This window comes from Acinonyx jubatus, chromosome F2 (genome assembly GCF_027475565.1).
Source record: "Acinonyx jubatus isolate Ajub_Pintada_27869175 chromosome F2, VMU_Ajub_asm_v1.0, whole genome shotgun sequence".
NCBI classification, from domain to species: Eukaryota; Metazoa; Chordata; class Mammalia; order Carnivora; family Felidae; genus Acinonyx; species Acinonyx jubatus.
Genome location: NC_069394.1, coordinates 43,674,374 through 43,691,385, shown reverse-complemented (window position 1 = coordinate 43,691,385; position 17,012 = coordinate 43,674,374). Strand labels below are relative to the sequence as shown.

General features: G+C 39.5%; 1 long non-coding RNA gene across 2 annotated transcripts in view; it reads left to right on the top strand.

Moving 5' to 3' along the window:
• LOC113600659 (uncharacterized) overlaps nucleotides 1-16,205 on the top strand; it is a 48,247-nt gene extending 32,042 nt beyond the window's left edge. The window contains exons 4-6 of one of the 2 annotated variants that reach the window (XR_003421765.2): nucleotides 2,213-3,031; nucleotides 5,548-5,671; nucleotides 15,019-16,205. This is a non-coding gene — a long non-coding RNA (uncharacterized LOC113600659). Of the gene's footprint in view, nucleotides 1-2,212; nucleotides 3,032-5,547; nucleotides 8,784-15,018 lie in introns of those variants that run through there. The other variant, XR_008292623.1, reaches the window with a different exon arrangement.
• The last annotated feature ends 807 nt before the right edge of the window (nucleotides 16,206-17,012 follow it).

The following is a 17,012-nucleotide window of genomic DNA, read 5'->3' as shown; positions in this document are numbered from 1 at the left end:
AAGTGGTCTCGTAGTTGAAGGGATGATAGAGTTTCCACATTTATTATATTTCCTCTCCCTTGATTTTAAGGGTACATTTAAACTTCTGCCAGTAAATTCAGGAGCTCTGAAAACCAATTAATGATTTAGTTAAAAAGTCTGCAGCAGAACGTATTAGACCGACTTGTCTCTGAGAGCGAGGAAGACATTTCTATGGGGAAATTTCCACTTTGAGACATATTAATATTTTTATTTGTATTAAATTTTTTTGATGTTTATTTATTTTGGAGGGAGAGAGAGAGCGTGAGGGGGGAGGGGCAGAGAGAGGGAGACACAGAATTGGAAGCAGGCTCCAGGCTCTGAGCTGTCAGCACAGAGACTGATGCGGGGCTCGAACTCACGAACCGTGAGATCATGACCTGAGCAGAAGTTGGACACTCAACCGACTGAGCCACCCAGGTTCCTGTAGACACATGAATATTTTTAAACATCGATGAAATATAAGCCTTTCAAGAAGATGAAACAAGAGGAAGGCAAATGTAGAATATTTGCTTTATCATGCACTGAAGGGGTACTTAACTGATGATATGAACTTGGCTCTGTTGTATTATTCTAGTCGAGCAATAAATAGACGTTAAGGTTTATACAGCATTCAGTAAACTGTAACAGAATGTGCTTGAAAGGCTTCTGATTTTTCAAAGACAAGTCGTTTATTTTGTAAAAGCAAATAAAAATGAAACTAGAAAAACATGTCGTTTCTCAAACCGTACCTGTAGTGTAAGAAAGGTTATTGGATTAACTAAAGGCATTTTTGAACTCATGACTGAAAACCCTAGCTTTCCTTATGCCCAAGTAGAAAATATCTGTATGTTTAAAACATGGATGGCTGGGGAATGTTCCAAGGGGAATGGTAGCAGGGGAAAAATAAGGTCCGAGTCTGGAAAGTGAGTCCATTTGGATGTCACTTCGATAAAGGCATAAATCCCTGAGAACCTCTCCATTTAAGAGGATAAACATATCACAGGTGAAGAACACTCACCTAATGATTTCAAGCTCACAGCAATCTTCTCTACACCATTATCATAAATTGCTGGCTTGGCAAAGGAGACATAACTAAGGAATTCATTGTTTGAAGCAACTCTTTTGACAGAGTTTCTTTCCCGGTTCGTATTTATATGTGTGGCTGCCCCTATTTGTATCTTTGACAACGCGGCTTCATTTTCATTCAGTGTGGTTTTTCTTATCATGGATATTTTACCATTGCACGTCCAGTTATTTTTCCTAAGTTCTGTCTACAAAGGGAAAACAGAATGTAGAGGTGCATGGTTAAAAAAAAAAACTTTGACTGGTTTGGGCACAGTCGCACGGTCTCCCTTCATGTGGGTACAAACACTTTAGCCAGGGCTAATTGTGGGCTAGTCACATCCTCAGAATTAAGTGTCTAATTGTTCCCACAATGGTCTTGGTCTAATTCTGGCTGCAATTAGCTACAGGTGCAATGTTTGCACCTGCAGCTAATAGAGGGCTTAAGCTACCCAAAACAAGTTGCCTGAGCAAAGTTAGGGCCCTTGCCTTCCAGGTCCCCAAACCCTTGAAGCAGCCTGTGTTTTTATCCCAAAGATACTGTTTCGCAAACATCCTTTATTGTGCTAGAACTTCCCTTGGTCTATCATCCTTTGCATTTTGTGTCACAGTGTATCATTTCTCCCCACGAGAACAGAGTAGATCTGGGCATTTATATATATTTTTTTCACGGAAACAAGATCTTTGTTAAATAGTTCCTGAAAAGAACAGATGTTGCCCATTATCTGAGTGGAAAGCCTCGTTTCTGCAAAGAGCAGATCAAGGAGTAAAGAAAAGGGTTTTTTTTGATGGCAAAGAGCCACGACTGGGGCACCAGCCATCAAAGGCGCCCCTTCATTATCAATATAAATTTATATAAAATTTAGCAAGTGAAAACAAGACAGGGACTCGCATAAACATCTGGTTCACAACAGCAGTATTTTTGCCCATAGACTCATTTTTAATAGCCCAGGTGTATTTGCTAATTTACAGTTAGTACCCGAGGAATGTAGCACCTACTCGCCAGGCACATTTTTCTGAATGAAGCAGACGATATTGAAGCGGTGGCTCGTGGGTCATTTATACCGTTTTAGCCACGGAAATTTTACTTTGTTTTCTTTTTCATCTCTCCCCGTGCCGCCTTCCCCGTCCCATTTTCTCTACTTGGAAGAGGGCTAATACGCCATTCTCATTGTTCTTCCTGGGAGTGCTGTACATCTGGGTCGGACTTCCTAATGAAATGGTGGCCTTTCTGATGAGTCCAGCTGGTCAGTGACATGGCGTGGCCCTGTTTTGAGATGAACGCAGCGTGGAGTCAAGGGAGAGAGACGGTCGGCGCGTCCTTGAAGGCTGGGCCGTGGGGAAGAAGGCCTCACAGAACAATTGGCCAAGGCGTGGCCCAATGATTAGCAGGTGCTGCCCTCTCTGCCCTTGGCTGTGTTTCCTGGCCAGCGAAGAAGCTTGTATCAACACGCTTGGAACGGATGAAGACATGGTTGTTTCTCAATTGTTTGACTTCTAACCTTCCTGGGTGACCTGCATGTCACTAGCTGAGAGGCCACAGCAGAGCCCGGATGGGGCCTCCCGGCTTCTAGGGTGGATTGCCAACTAACGAATAAGGCCATTTGATGCCGGTCTCGAGGTTAGAAGTCAACAGTCAGGATTTTCACAACATCATCTCTTAAAGACGTTACTAAGTGGACACACATCATCCTTACAACTCCTGGAACTCAGAGAGGAAACCATCTGACTTTGGAGCTGTTGCCAATGATGGCTTCAACGGGATTTTCGTAATATTCGAGTAGAGTAACACCAGAAATTTTTACAGATCCTCCAAATCTTCGAAAGGCATTTAAGTAGTTGTGGCTACATTAAATCTTCTTGAAGAAGTAAGTATCTTTTAAAGTATGTCATTGAATTGGGATATGGGCACGGACACAGCTGATGCTATAAGTTTCTCTTCAGAAGTAAATTAGTGTCATTTCTTATGGTAAGTGTCGTATATCTCTGTGATGCACCGTATTACATATATAACGTTAAACTTTATAACATAAATGGACACTTCCAAGGGATTCAGTGTGCTAGCAATTTTAACATTATGTATTTTGTGTATTAATTTCAAAATCTGGCCAACTCAATCAAAAAATGCTAGCTAAGTGCCTTAATCCTGCAAACTTTGATGAGTCCTGGGTTTTAATTCTGGCTTCCTACGGTGAGACAAATAATTCTGCCAGATACATTTTCCATCCCTATTGCTAAAAGCACCTGTAAGGGATTTTGCTTCTCTATGTATGAAACGTGAGTCCATGGGCTGATCTTCCTGAAGGAACACCAGGAGTTGGTGAAACCATTTATGTACCTTTGTGGTTCATTTATACACACTTTTCTCAGTTTGAAGAAATGTTGAAAAACTAGAGATGATCATTATTAGTATGTAAACAATGATTAAAAAAGCTTTCTTTCTCCAGTGATAGCTTAGTAGCTCATATCTGGAATTTGCTGCTTAGGCTAAGACTTTCTAAAAAGTTCAAATCAATAGCTGTGACATCTTCAAGGATGCCAGTTTTCTTCTGATAATGTTCTCCTCATGTCATATTTTGGAAGAATACCATTACGATATTTAAAAAGTGAAGGGTACACTTTTCAATTGGCTATTATGTTCCTGTATTTCTAACTGTAGATACAGCAGATGTAGTGGACCCTGTGGAGTGCTGCCCAGACTCTCCCTTCAGGAACAAGGCTCTCATCCCCTCAACTGCCGGGAGCGTTGGCATAGCTCATATGCCAACACAGGAGATCAAGATGTGGCCTAATTAGCCTAGTTTACTCTTAGCTGAGTCACTTCCTAGCAATCGCCCTCTGCCAAAGATGACTGCCTTCCCTAACACTGTCGTCTCTCTCTAGGGGCAGCACACATTCAGTGAGGGGGTGATGCAAGGGTAAAATGGCCTTACCCTTTTGCCTCATTGGAGACAAATCTGAAGGCCTATCCAGCTGCAGAGTTCTTTGGGGGACTGGCTGAGATCTTGGTTCCAACTTTTTTTTTCTTTAACTTTTTTTGCTACCAAATCCTGCTTTCCTCATTCTTTTATCAGTTCTGAGAGTACTCCCAATAAAAATACTGGCCTCCAATTTTTAATTTGGAGGCTTGAGCTCTCAAGGAACTCAAAACAGCATAGGAGCACAAAGTCCAAGAGAGTATACTATGCAGAAGATACTTCCTGAAACTTCCTTTCTCTTTTGCAAACACTGTTCTTTTACTGTGTGTGTGTGTGTGTGTGTGTGTGTGTGTGTTTTCCTTAAAGCCTGTATACTCAGGATCCACAGATGGGCCATTTTAGTAGAACTTCTGTTAATATATTTCTAAATCTTTTAGTGCTAAACCAAGCACCTAATACTAATTCTTTTAGGCTATTGCTAGGCCATGAGATTACCGCCCAGAACAGACTTGGAAACAGCATGCGTTGAGAGCTGAGGAGTTAATGGGGAAGACCATCTTAGTGAGCACACACTAAACCATCTGCAAAACTTCACATCTCAGAATGCAAGTGACCGGGTGACTGCACTTTCTAAACACAAAGGGAAATGTTTCAAAAGTCAGGCGCCAAGAATGATTTGTTTTGCACTTAGTAAATCCCTTACAAAGCAGTCAGATATATGGATTGATCTCCTGGAAGGTTTGCCCCTCTGTCATGAGTATGCGGATATATGGCCCTGGGGGATTCTTCCATTTCCTGGGAAGATAAATGGTAGATGGTATTACCAAAGCTTGGCATTTACAAGTTTTGGGGAGATAATTTGGGACTTTCTGAAGGCTAGTTTGGGGGATGTTATAAAGAGGTTACAAGGCAGAAATACGAAATAAAGATGGACAGAAGGCAGAGAGAAGAACAGGAAAGGATTTTTTCCGAGTTTTTGGTCACACTGGCCCTCTCATCCTGTAATTCCGTCACTCGTTCATTTATTCATTCATCCATTCATTTAATATATGCTAAGCTGGGCTAAAAATATTAGATGTTCAGACTGGCACTCTTTTATAGGAGCACGTGCTGACAGTGCCTAAGTTTCAGAATCTGACCAGCTTAACTTAACAAAACGCAGATGTCTAAGTGCCTCATTCCTACAAATGTCTACCATCTCTCTACAAGTAAGACATTGGAAAGGTACAAATTTTGTGAAAACTGGTGGTGCCCTGGCAAGCTTTCTTGCAGGGAATATTTGACTTACAGTGGGCACTCAGTCAAGCACTATGACACAGCAAGAGAGCTTCAGGAGAGTAGTTTGCTAGACCATTTCTGAGCAGTACGGGTGGTGGGGGGCAGTACAGGGTGGGAGACCTACAGATTCAGGTATTGTTTTGGCAACCTCTCACCTGTGAACAACTACATTGGTGTGCAAAGAAAGCAAATGTTGCCGTCACCCACAGTCAGGGGATTTTTGTGATCCATTTCTGTTGCCCTTACTTAGACTTTGGTGACCTCAGCAACTTCACTGTCATCCTTCAAGGTTCATTGTCATGGAGGCAGCGGTGGCAGTAGAAGTTCTGGAAAGCCATCAAATTTACTCACTGGTCGCATCCACAGGACCTGCACTTTGTTAAACAATGCGCATAGAATGATGAGCAAGTCAGGTATGTTTCCTGCTCTCCAGTGGAGATGATATGTTACTGTTGAAGAGAATTAGGTGAAGCAAGAACACGGGCCAGTGCATGGCTGTATACACATTTGCTTGTAGAGCTCTTGTCAGATTTTGTATGGGCACAGTTTTTGCTACTTAGGACAGGGTTTGATAATGTCAGGGGAATTGCAGTTTGGTCGGGGCGGGGGAGGGATTACATTTTCGAGACAATATAGTAGCTCTGTGATATGTGTGAGGTACATGGCTCATATTGATATTTTGTGTTCTAAGTATAGAGAGAGGGATCTGTATGGACTTGTTGAAGTTTGAAGCTTAATATCAGACCAGAAAGTTGGAGGGCATGGCCCAATAAATTATCTTTCGTTACATAGCAGGTGTCTCAGCACTTTGTGTATTGCCAATCTTGGGTGAGAAGTCACTGAAGACTATAGGACCATGAAATAAAGGCCATGGCTACTCTTGGCAACAGGGACCCCTGGGAGTAGATTTGTTGGTGTATTCTGGGAGAAGATGCACCCCTGTTGGTGTCCCAGGAACTGCCAAGAAACCATGTTTCCACTGGTAGGCAAGTTCAAAGGGTGAACTTTAATTAGGGGAGTCGTCACCACCTGAGGCATTTTTCATAAATCGACCTGGCTTCGTAGAATTCTGTGAACTCCTTAACAGGCAAGAATCCTTCCTAAGGCTCTTTGGGACATTGCCCTTGAGTCGAAGAGAAAAAGGTTATAAGTGCCTCTACCAATATTCCAAGACCAAGGTAGTATTGCTGATAGAACTATGGTCCTGTACAAAACTACATAAACATTATTGTGACACTTTATGCACCATTTTTTTAAAAAGGATATTTAAATTTGTTCTATTTATGAGTTAATGAATTTGTTCTATTCACTGTTAGCCTATTACTTATACCTACTCTTTAGGAGGCTTGTATAAAGATAGCTGATAGATTCATAAAGTTTTTAAAATACTGTGTATTATTGGTTGTTGAATATAATCTCCAGGGAACCTTGGTTTATAAGCTTATGAGTTACATGAGACAGCGCATGCTACTTAAGTAGTCAATTTGTATTCTTTGATGAGAATGATTTTTGACTTTGATGGCTTGACATATAAATAGGAGGAGGTATTATTATTAATCCTTTCCCCATAAGGATCCTTCTATCTGATTGAGTTCAATAATGTTCCATGAAATTAACTCATCTTAGAGCTATGGAGAGAGCAGAAAGAAGTAGAAAACTAGTGAGATCACAAGTATGCAGCTAATCACGAATCTTCTTTGGTAACCAGTTAGAACTCAAAAAGGATAGCATCATAAGAAACGAAAGAGCATCTGGTAACTGGAAATCTAATATTAGCCATTTCTCAGGAGAGTTGCTAAATTTAACTGGTGAGCTAAGGAGTGAATTTGAATATATGTATCTAGTATTTCTTGTGGTCAATAGTACTTTTAGGAAGCGAGTGACACCTATGATACTTAACAGTTATAAGAAAAACCAAATACGCATCTTGAGTCGAAGTGTAATATATTTACATTGAGATGTAGTTACTCAGATTTTAAATCTTCCTAGAAACCAATCAGAGAATGGTCAATTTAGGCATGCCTTGAAAGGAATATTAAATTGAATTGGGAACTTAGCGTACCTTTTTTGAGAGACACTAACAGAAAATTCTCTGTTATTATTAGAAGTTGATTTCCCTTAAGGTAACCTCTCGAGTTTTTAATGTGTATGAGTATGATTTGCATCAATTTACTTTCATGAATCTGGATTTTCTGTCAAAGCAGCCATCAAAACAAAATGAATCATCTCTCTTATTTAGCCAGAAGGTAACTTTTGCCACTTATTTTTTTTGGCTCATAACTCTGAGCCAGATAACATTGACCTTGACCACTATAAGTTCAATGACTATGGTCGGTGCATATAAGGCTTGCTTCACATAAATATTGATGCCATGTAGTGGAACGTGCTTACCTGGTTTACCTAAATGTTTAATATAAATAGGGACCCATATGCCAGTTTTCGTAGAGATAGTATAGTGCAGTGATTAAGAGCATGGGCTTTGGATCAGATCTATCTATCTATCTATTTTTACTTTGTGGAATTTATTTATTTTTTAAAATTCCAGTCCAATTAACACACAGTGTCATGTTAGTTTCAGATGTACAATATATACAATGAAATGTTACTCAGCCATAAAATAATAATGAAATCCGACCATTTGGATCACACACATTTAAACCTGAATCACATTTCTACCACTTACCAACTGAATGACTTAGGGGAAATTATTTAACTTCTAAGTCATAGTTAGACCCATATTACAGAGAGCTGTCAGTAGGATTGAATAAAATGTCTACATAGAACTTGGCATAGAAACTGGCACACAAGAAAGTTATCATCTGCTGAATATACTTGGATTGGATCATTCTTATTAAAACTCTAATGTGGTCATATCCACATGGCATTTTATAGGGCTAACAAAGAAATTTTTTGATAAGTGACTAAAATTATATATATATTGTATGTATATAATATATATTATATATATCAGCTAATCTCAGTTAATTTAGGAATAAATATATTTATAAAAATGTATTTGGATGATATGTGTATTATTACAAAATATTTATTATGGTGTATTTCTCTTGTCAGTAAAGCTCTTAAAAATGAGCCCAAAGTTATTTAGTTATTTATTTTTTATGTTAGTATGAATTCATCCTTTGTCCCTAAATCCAGTTCTGTTTTTCCAACTTGCATTTCCTAGTTAGGCTTCTCACTGTGATTTACTCCAGACTGATTGTTTCCGGTGTCAGTACTGATCTAACCACTGGGAGGTCTCAGCCTTATTGTTCTGAGTTTAGACTTCAAATGATAGATAGATCTCTGCTCAGCCACATGGAGCTCATCAACTGACTTCTTTCCCTATTTGTTTTAGCAAAAGTCTTTGTGTGGAGCTGCCAGGGTGGCTCAGTTGGTTAAATGTCTTACTCTTGATTTCGGCTCAGGTCATGATCTTACCGTTTGTGGGATTGAGCCCTGTGTCAGGCTGTGTGTGCTGACAGCATGGAGACTGCTTGGTATTCTCTCTCTCTCTCTCTCTCTCTCTCTCTCTCTCTCTCTCTCTCTCTCTGCCCCTCCTCATTTCGTACTGCTCTCTCTGTTTCTCCCTCTCTCAAAATAAATAAATAAACTTAAAAAAAAGTCTTTGTGTCCCAAGCAAGAATGAGGCATGCTATGATCGGTTAAGTTTTCTTACCTTTTATCCATTTATTTGTTGAATTATTACTGTGTGCTAGTTACTGTGTTAGGCTCTGGGAAGGTAATGGCAAATCTGACATGATCCCTCAATTAGAGCTCTCAGGTGGAAAGAGACCAGCGAACACACAATTAGAAGACACAGTGTAAATCATTTCCCTCCAGTCTTGGTGTAGGGTTAACATGGTCCTGAAAAGGCTTTCTGAAAGAAATGATCTCAAAGCCAAGACCTGTAGGATGAATTAGCCCGACTCAGAGTACAGTGAGGGGTGGAAAAGAACAGTCCATATATGGAAACTAGCACGTGCAAAGGTCAGGGAACAAAGGGAGGCTGGTTTGCTCTGGAATTACAAGTAGAAAAGGCTGGAGTGCAGGGTTCAAAGGTGGGAATGTAAGCAGGCACCATATGGTCATCCCCTATGCAAAAACAAAAACAACAACAACACAAAACCCCATCACAACAGACACTTCACCAGTGATTTTAAAACAAGATCTGATTCTTTAGAAGTGAAATGTCTATCTCCTTGCTCTTTGATATCCTAGCCCAACAGCTTAGTTACATGGGTGCTCTCCTCAGAGTCCACGCACCCTCTTCTGTTAGACATTCAGTATCCATGAGACCAATTCCAGAAGCCTCACTATAGCCTAATTGGTAACCCTAGAGTTCAGGACCAGCTACACATTTTTGTGGCCGCCACAAGGATCTCTGCAGTGGGCTAGATCTACCCTGTCTGCCCTAGAGTGACCGTCTTTCTGCCCAGATCATGGGAAATAGATACCAAAATCATTTGCTAAGCTAGTATCTGTTGATAATGACACAATTGCATTTCTGCACAGACGCACACATGGGGAAGACAACCAAGCAGCGTGCTGGCTCAGTGCTCTGTGCTTCGGCGGGTGGGCTCCAACTGCCCAGCCAAGATGTTTAGCACATTTTGACCCCTCTTCCTAGTAGGGGAAGAATTATAATTATGGAAATAATGGGCATTTTTAAGACTTTTTCTAGCCTTGATTGAACTATACTTAGGGTAGCACGAACTTTTTCTGACGGTGCTTCTCCGAAAGGTGAATCTTAGGGTTGTGATTATAAGAATAAACCCTGACCACCAATTTTAGCACCTGGTCCATGAAAAGTCAGGTACTTTTTATACCGAGAGTATTTCTAAAGCAAAACAGCAAGTATAAAGGCACTTTTGAAGAACACATCAGCAGTTGGTGTAGCCTAGATTTAGCCTAGTATAATGTGATGCAGAGATACAGTGTATATATGGAAGTTTCCTAATTAAATTACACTTTATCTGGAACTCAGGAGGCAAATTGGCCAACTATGAATGCGAAGCGACTAGAAGGCAGAGGCCAAATAGGGATTGGGGAAGTTTTCCATTTGCTCTGCTATGATCTACCTCTCTACCAGTTCGTACTGAAAGAGGAAAACAGCAATGGGTACCTCAGCTGCTTTTTCTGTTTGTTCTATGAAATGTGAAGTCTGGGGCTTCCTGCCTCGTTATTTTATATGTTTTTTCATCCCCGGCCCAACATAATGACTGTCGGAGAAGTTGTTCCAATGGAATGGGATAATGTGTGCACAAAAGGCTGACAGTGTTAAAATGTTATACGAGTACGTGTCGTATTCGTTTTGCTAGCTTCTGTGTGAGGACACGTTAGGAAGCATTGTGGTGAAGTGATTAAGAGTGTGGGTCTGGGGTCTCAGCTCTCCCACCCTGCCACTGTGCTGTACTGGGCAAGTCATTTGCTTCGTGGGACTTGACTTCCCTCTGTAAAATGGAAAGAATACCAGACCTTAGCCCTGGAGGCTGTAAGTAATTTCGACCGAAGTTCAGCATATGAGCGGAGGGGTGGTGAGAGACGAAGCACTCTTAACTCCCACGTCCAACCAGCCTCTCCAGACCTGGGTTTCCTTGGCTGACATCGATAGTAACACTTAGGAGTGTTGTGAGAATTAAATGAGACAGTACCCATGTCAATGGTTAGACAAAGTGACATGTGACAACCGTGGTGTCTTTTGAGGGAAGCTGTGGCTTTAGCAGCTTAGGGGGCAGTGCCCCTCCCTTGGTGAGCGGTGTGAAACAGCACCCCTGAGTGGACATCAACCCGTGGTGTCCTTGACGTGTTGCACTGGAGGAGATGGCAGTGGGGAGCCAAGACATCATCGTGAGCCCTCGGTGTTGAGTTTGGACCAGCAGCCCTTTATCAAGGTCCGTTCACTTCTCCAGTAGGCAACTCTTTTACACTAAGACCAGAGAAGACTAGATCAAGAGTAAGCAGACACTTGCAGCTTCTGGAGGAATCGTTTTCCTCCTCCGTTTCCTCATACCCTTTTATTGAAATTTAGGGCAGCAGGAAGTGGGGGACTTTCCCATCCACTATTGCCTGTCGGCTAAATCTCTGCAGACTGTAACTGTAATGAAGGCACTTTGATGACACCTGCGATGTCAGTGGGACCCGAGTAACTCTCTGGGCTCATAGGCAGAGAAGCGGACACCAGGGCCAATCAGTCATTCATTTGACAGGTATTTATTTAGCACCTATTATGTGCTGGGTCTTTTAGCAGGAGCAGGGCATACAGCAGTGAATACAAAGACAAACATCCTTAACCTTCTGAAGCTTACATCTTAGAGGGAAAGATAGACTATGAAGAACAACTACAACAACAAAATAACTGAGTACAGCAGCTGGTATTAAGGGCCATGAAGGAAAACGAAGCAAGGAAGATGATGGAGCATGGGGGGTTCAGTCCTCACAGAACGCTAAGACTAAAGTATTTGCCATGTTTATTTTATGTCTGCTTGACGGTAGAGTCATGATGAAAGAATCAAGAGGCAGCAGTTGGTACTGTTGGTGTCAGGAACTGGATCTTCTTCCAGTCAGGGTGGGAATTCTATATTCAACACTAGAGACAGACGAAGCCAGGGATTCTGCCCTTGAAACATAGTTATCACTTAGCGTTAGAGATAGTTTTCTTCTGGGTTCTGTCTTAGGCTCCAAATTTGGTCCCTCATCTTTACTTGATCTCCTCTGCGTTATGCTGTCATCTTGAATGGTGTTCGAGGCTAGCGCACATGTACATTGTGAGTAACATAAAGCTTCTCCTCCATAATCACGTTACGTAACTAACCGCGAAAGCTTGATTTCTGTTATTTGAGACAATAGGAACTGGGTCATGAGCAATGAGATAAAATTCAAATCGCCATTTAGCACACTATTTCAGCATCTTTTCTTACTCTGCTTTTTTTTAATGAGAAATGCCAATAGATACTTTTATTGGTCTGAATTTTGCTTCCTTTACTTTTCTTTCCCTCCTCTCTCCAATAGGGGCTAATAAGTAGTAAAGTAACCAACTCTGAGTTTTCTAAATAAAGAAGGAGGCTAAGAAAGTGGGAATAAGAATGTTTCACTAAGGAACACTCAAACTTTAAATCATAAAGAGTTAACTGCTCTCCCTAACTTATGACTGGCTCCTTCAGTAATGTGGCTCATTGTATATTGTGCTTTTCTTTAACTGTCTGAATTTTATGAAGCTGATGTAATCTTTGGTACTAATTGCCGGTACTTTAAGAAAAGATTGTTGCTATAAGAGAATGTCATCATTTCATTTTTCCTAATAGTACTTCATGCCCCATGTTACATGTGCACATAACACAGAATCAAAACACACACTGGAAACATTACGAAAAGTTTCCCATTAGAGTAGAGTGGCTGTGTAGAAGTGAAAAATACCTACACTCAAAACGGAAATGATTTATGACCATGGGGAACTGAGTTTTGGGCGGGCCACAAAGGATTTGGTAACCCAAATAGTGTCTAGAAAGTCTACACATTTGGGAAATATTAGTGAGATTTTTATCATGCCCTTTTGCTAGTTTGTTGAACAAACGCTCTGTCACTGAAGAAAATAAAAATTTAGAATTTGTTTAAACAGAGTGAGCTCTTCACAAATAACCTTTTGAATTAAAAAAAAGCATTCACTTTAATGGCAAAATTCTAGTCTTTAATAGTACAGTTTTTAAATTCATTTCAGTTTCTGGGCCATTTAAAAAATTTTTTTTCTGAAGTAACATTCATTGTGTCATCATCTTTCACAAGTTGAGTACTTGGTTGTAAAAGCTTACAGTCTTGGAGTTTTGTGTGTGTGTGTGTGTATGTATGTGTGTGTTTTAAGAAAGAACAAAATCTATGTAATATCTTGTTAATCTTTACTAATTTCATGTGAAATAAGAAGTTAGATATCTTTTTAATTTCTGTTTTTATAAGGATGAAAAGTTAAAAGTCATCAACTGCAGTCTGGCAACTTAATTCCACTTTATTCTTTTTATCTTACTTTAAAAATTCCCTTAACATATAAAATAATGTTTTAAAATTTTAATGTTTCAAGATTCTCTCTTTTTTAAAGTGTTTTATTTATTTTTGAGAGAGACAGAGAGAGAGAGAGACAGACAGACAGACAGACAGAACACGAGTGGGGGAGGGGCAGAGAAAGAGGGAGACACAGAATCCGAAGCAGGTTCCAGGCCCTGAGCTGTCAACACAGAGCCCGATGCGGGGCTCAAACTCACAAACCATGAGATCACGACCTGAGCTGAAGTTGGACGCTTAACCTGCTGAGCCACCCACAGGCCCCTCAAGATTCTCTTAATTATGTTTTTCCCGTTAATAAACACTTGACTGTCAGTTCTTGGAGGTCAAGGACTATACTATACTCACATTGTCATCATTACTAGGTTCTTTGTAGGTTTCAATGCACACAAGTTGGATCTCTAGAGGACTTATTCAATCCTACAGAGCAACAGGGTAGCAAAAGTAAATGAGCGTCATTCCAGTCTAAGCCAAAAGGATACTTGCTAGAGCACTGTAGAATATTCCATAATTCATATAGCTACGTAGTTTATGAAGGTAACTGATTGATATAATAGTTCTTTAAAGAAAATTATTTAATCTATTTTTTTTAAGTTTTATGTTCTCTAGAATTGTAGTGTCCAAATTTTTATTTATGCGTCCATATTAAGAATTTTTAGGCATCCATTCCCAATAATAAATAAATATTGATGCATACTACTTATGTAATTATAACCACTCATTTATACATATTTCTTTACACATGTATATAATTATGTACATTTTGAAACATATAATTTATAAATTAGAAAAAAATACAGTGAGGATGCAAAAGATAGATAGTATCTCAGGGTGAAATGTAAATTTAGGCAGAGTTTCTCATTAGTGTCATGGAGTTAGGACATACATTAAGTAGTCCTGTCAATAAGTTGGAATTCCTGAATCTCTTCTTGTCAAATCTGCTTAGGTGGCCATTGTCTATACCTTGCTATGGAGCAGATGGTAAGATCGATCATGCTAGTGGTAAAGGAGTGTTAACTCTGTCAGTTTCTTAATTTTGCTTGTAGTTGGAAAACTAGCAAGTCTTTCGGTTTCTTGTTTTCACCTTGCACTTTTGGGAAGAAGCCGCTTGTCCATTTTTGTGAGGGTTTGTTTAATTAATTAAATAATATGATCTATCAACCAGCTTATTGGTACCTACCAAGACTGAAGTATGTTGCAGTATGTTTTAAAAGCAAGCACAGTCTCCCCCAACCTTACTAAGAATATCTAGTACAGCAGATGGGAGACTTGACCTTCTGAATCAAATGACTAAGGAGAGGGATCAAGGGACGGCTCCAGTGATAGCCACATATGGAATATAGTAAAACTTAGTGGATCTCTTATTTATAGATTAAAAACAAATATAAATAGGGGCCCTATTGTGTTTTTCTGGACCCAAGTGATTTATATTGTGCGCTCCTTCCCAAACTTTGGGATCATGTAGCCTATGTAAAAATATTCTATCGTGACATACTCCAACATATATTTATTTTTTTAGAAAAATGCACATCATATTGTGACAGAATATACACAATTATTATAAGCCTATGAAAATATGAAAATATTTGAAAATATAATGTTTAAATTAAAGAGGATGAGATAAAATATACTTAAGAAGATGCTGTCATGTTGTCTTTTCCTACCATTGTGGCTTGTTTTGTGCACACCATTTTGGAAACTACTCTTCTAGGGACTGAAGACCTGTCAGTGGAAATTTATACTTTGTTTTTAAGTAAGAGAGAAGAAATATGAATGACCCAGGAAAAAGACGTGACCACAGTAAGTAACCTTTTTCAGACATTCCTGTTTTCTTAACTTCCCAGAAGCGATCACACTTAGAAATGGGAGTTAAATCCTCCAATTCTCGTGGTTCTGTCCTTATGTGAGTTCTCAAGCCACCCCTGGGCTCTTATCACAGCCCAGAACCTCAAGTTTAATGAACAAATGCTCTACCTAAGAGATACAGTTTTATCTTCAAATCTGTCACTTCAGATGAAAAGCAGGCCCCTGAATCTTTGAGCTAAGGAATAGGGTCATTCTGTTAGGGTCGAGTGGTAACATGGAAAGTATGTCCTATTGAGAGATCACGTTCTCTGTTTTCTGAAGCATAAACTGTGGTGGTAACTGAACAGGTAGTACTTTTCAGTGTTTGCAAATTTTACTAAAACGTCAGGTATACATAGTATCTATAGACTCATGTGTCTGTTCAAGAGTGAGCTTATTTTGTTCTTATTTTATATTTAACCCACTAAATGATGTACCTATTTTTTCCCTTTCTGGTATAAACTTAATTTGCTGTAGTAATGCCTACATTTGCTAGAAGTGATTATATTAATTAATTCGAAAGCTGAAAGTTATTTTCTTTATTCTGTTGCATAAATAAATGATTGAATGCCACTGCTTTTGGATAAGCATGGTCAAATGATAATTGTGTTCATATTTTTGGAATCAATTTTCTATTACTCTAATTTGTTACAATGCTTTTGTATGTGCAATAGTCTCTTGTTAAATCAGGCATTCCTTAAATGGTATTAATTAACATGTGTAAAATCTACCTTGAAAACTCATTTAGTTTTACAAATTATGCTACTTCATGACAGTATCCCTGGAGCTTCATCAAGTCTCCGATTTCTAAATAATTTTGAAGTAAAAAGGATTTTTAATTTAAAAAAAACCAAAGTTCTTTTCACAATCATATTTGGCAGGAAAACATTGCATCATAGACTTTTAAGTGCTGCCTGGATGATTTCATAAGAGTAGTTTTATCTATCCAGCCTGTAGTGTGCCTATTAAGTGCTCAATCTGGTTAGTAGGGCAAGGTCTCTACTTATAAGTAGGAGACACTTCATCAGGAGTTACTATGATACAAGTAAATGTCATGTTGTCAATAGAACAATGTTAAGGTCCTACTCACGTCCAGAGGGGTAGAACCTTGAGATAGAAGTGGAAGAAGATGTCAAAGAGACCTTCACAGAGGAGCAAACATTTCAGCTTGAACTTGAGGTCTGTGGGCTGAAAGACATATCTGGTAGGGGAGATTTCAGTATCATTACTATGGAGATCAACAGACTGTTTGGGGAACAGGGAAGTTTGTTCAGTGAGGTTAGCACATGGGATTCAGTGAGGGTAGAGAAAGAATAATAGAAGGTAAGGCCAAGGATACAGTTCAGGGTCATAGTCTGAATTTGAGAGTAGACAATGACAAATTGGACAATGACAATGGACAATGGCAATGACAAATTATCTAGTACAGGGCAGGAAAGACAGTTTATACTGATGAAGAGTGGCTGTTGGGAACCCTCCTATTAAGGGCCCTTTTGGATTCAGGAGGAAAACTTATGGCTACAATCCATTATGACAGAGGTGAGGAAAAGGGGTCTGTGATTTTGCAGATACAAATCTAAGGTTTCCAAGCAAAGGATGGACATAACTAAATCTGTAATTCGAAGAACAAAACAAACAAAACAGTTCTCTGGTATCAGTAGAGAAGATGGATTAGAGAGAAAGGAAGTCAGAGTTTGGTTTGAAGGTCTTTGTAATAATTCAGATATACGATGATCAGACATGAGTTCGAGCAGTGATAAAGAAAATGGAAAGGAGTGGCTTGGCAGAAACACCGGGGCAGAACAAACTTCTTAAGACTGATTGGATCTGGAGGGTGAAAGAAAAAGAAAAGTCTAAGAC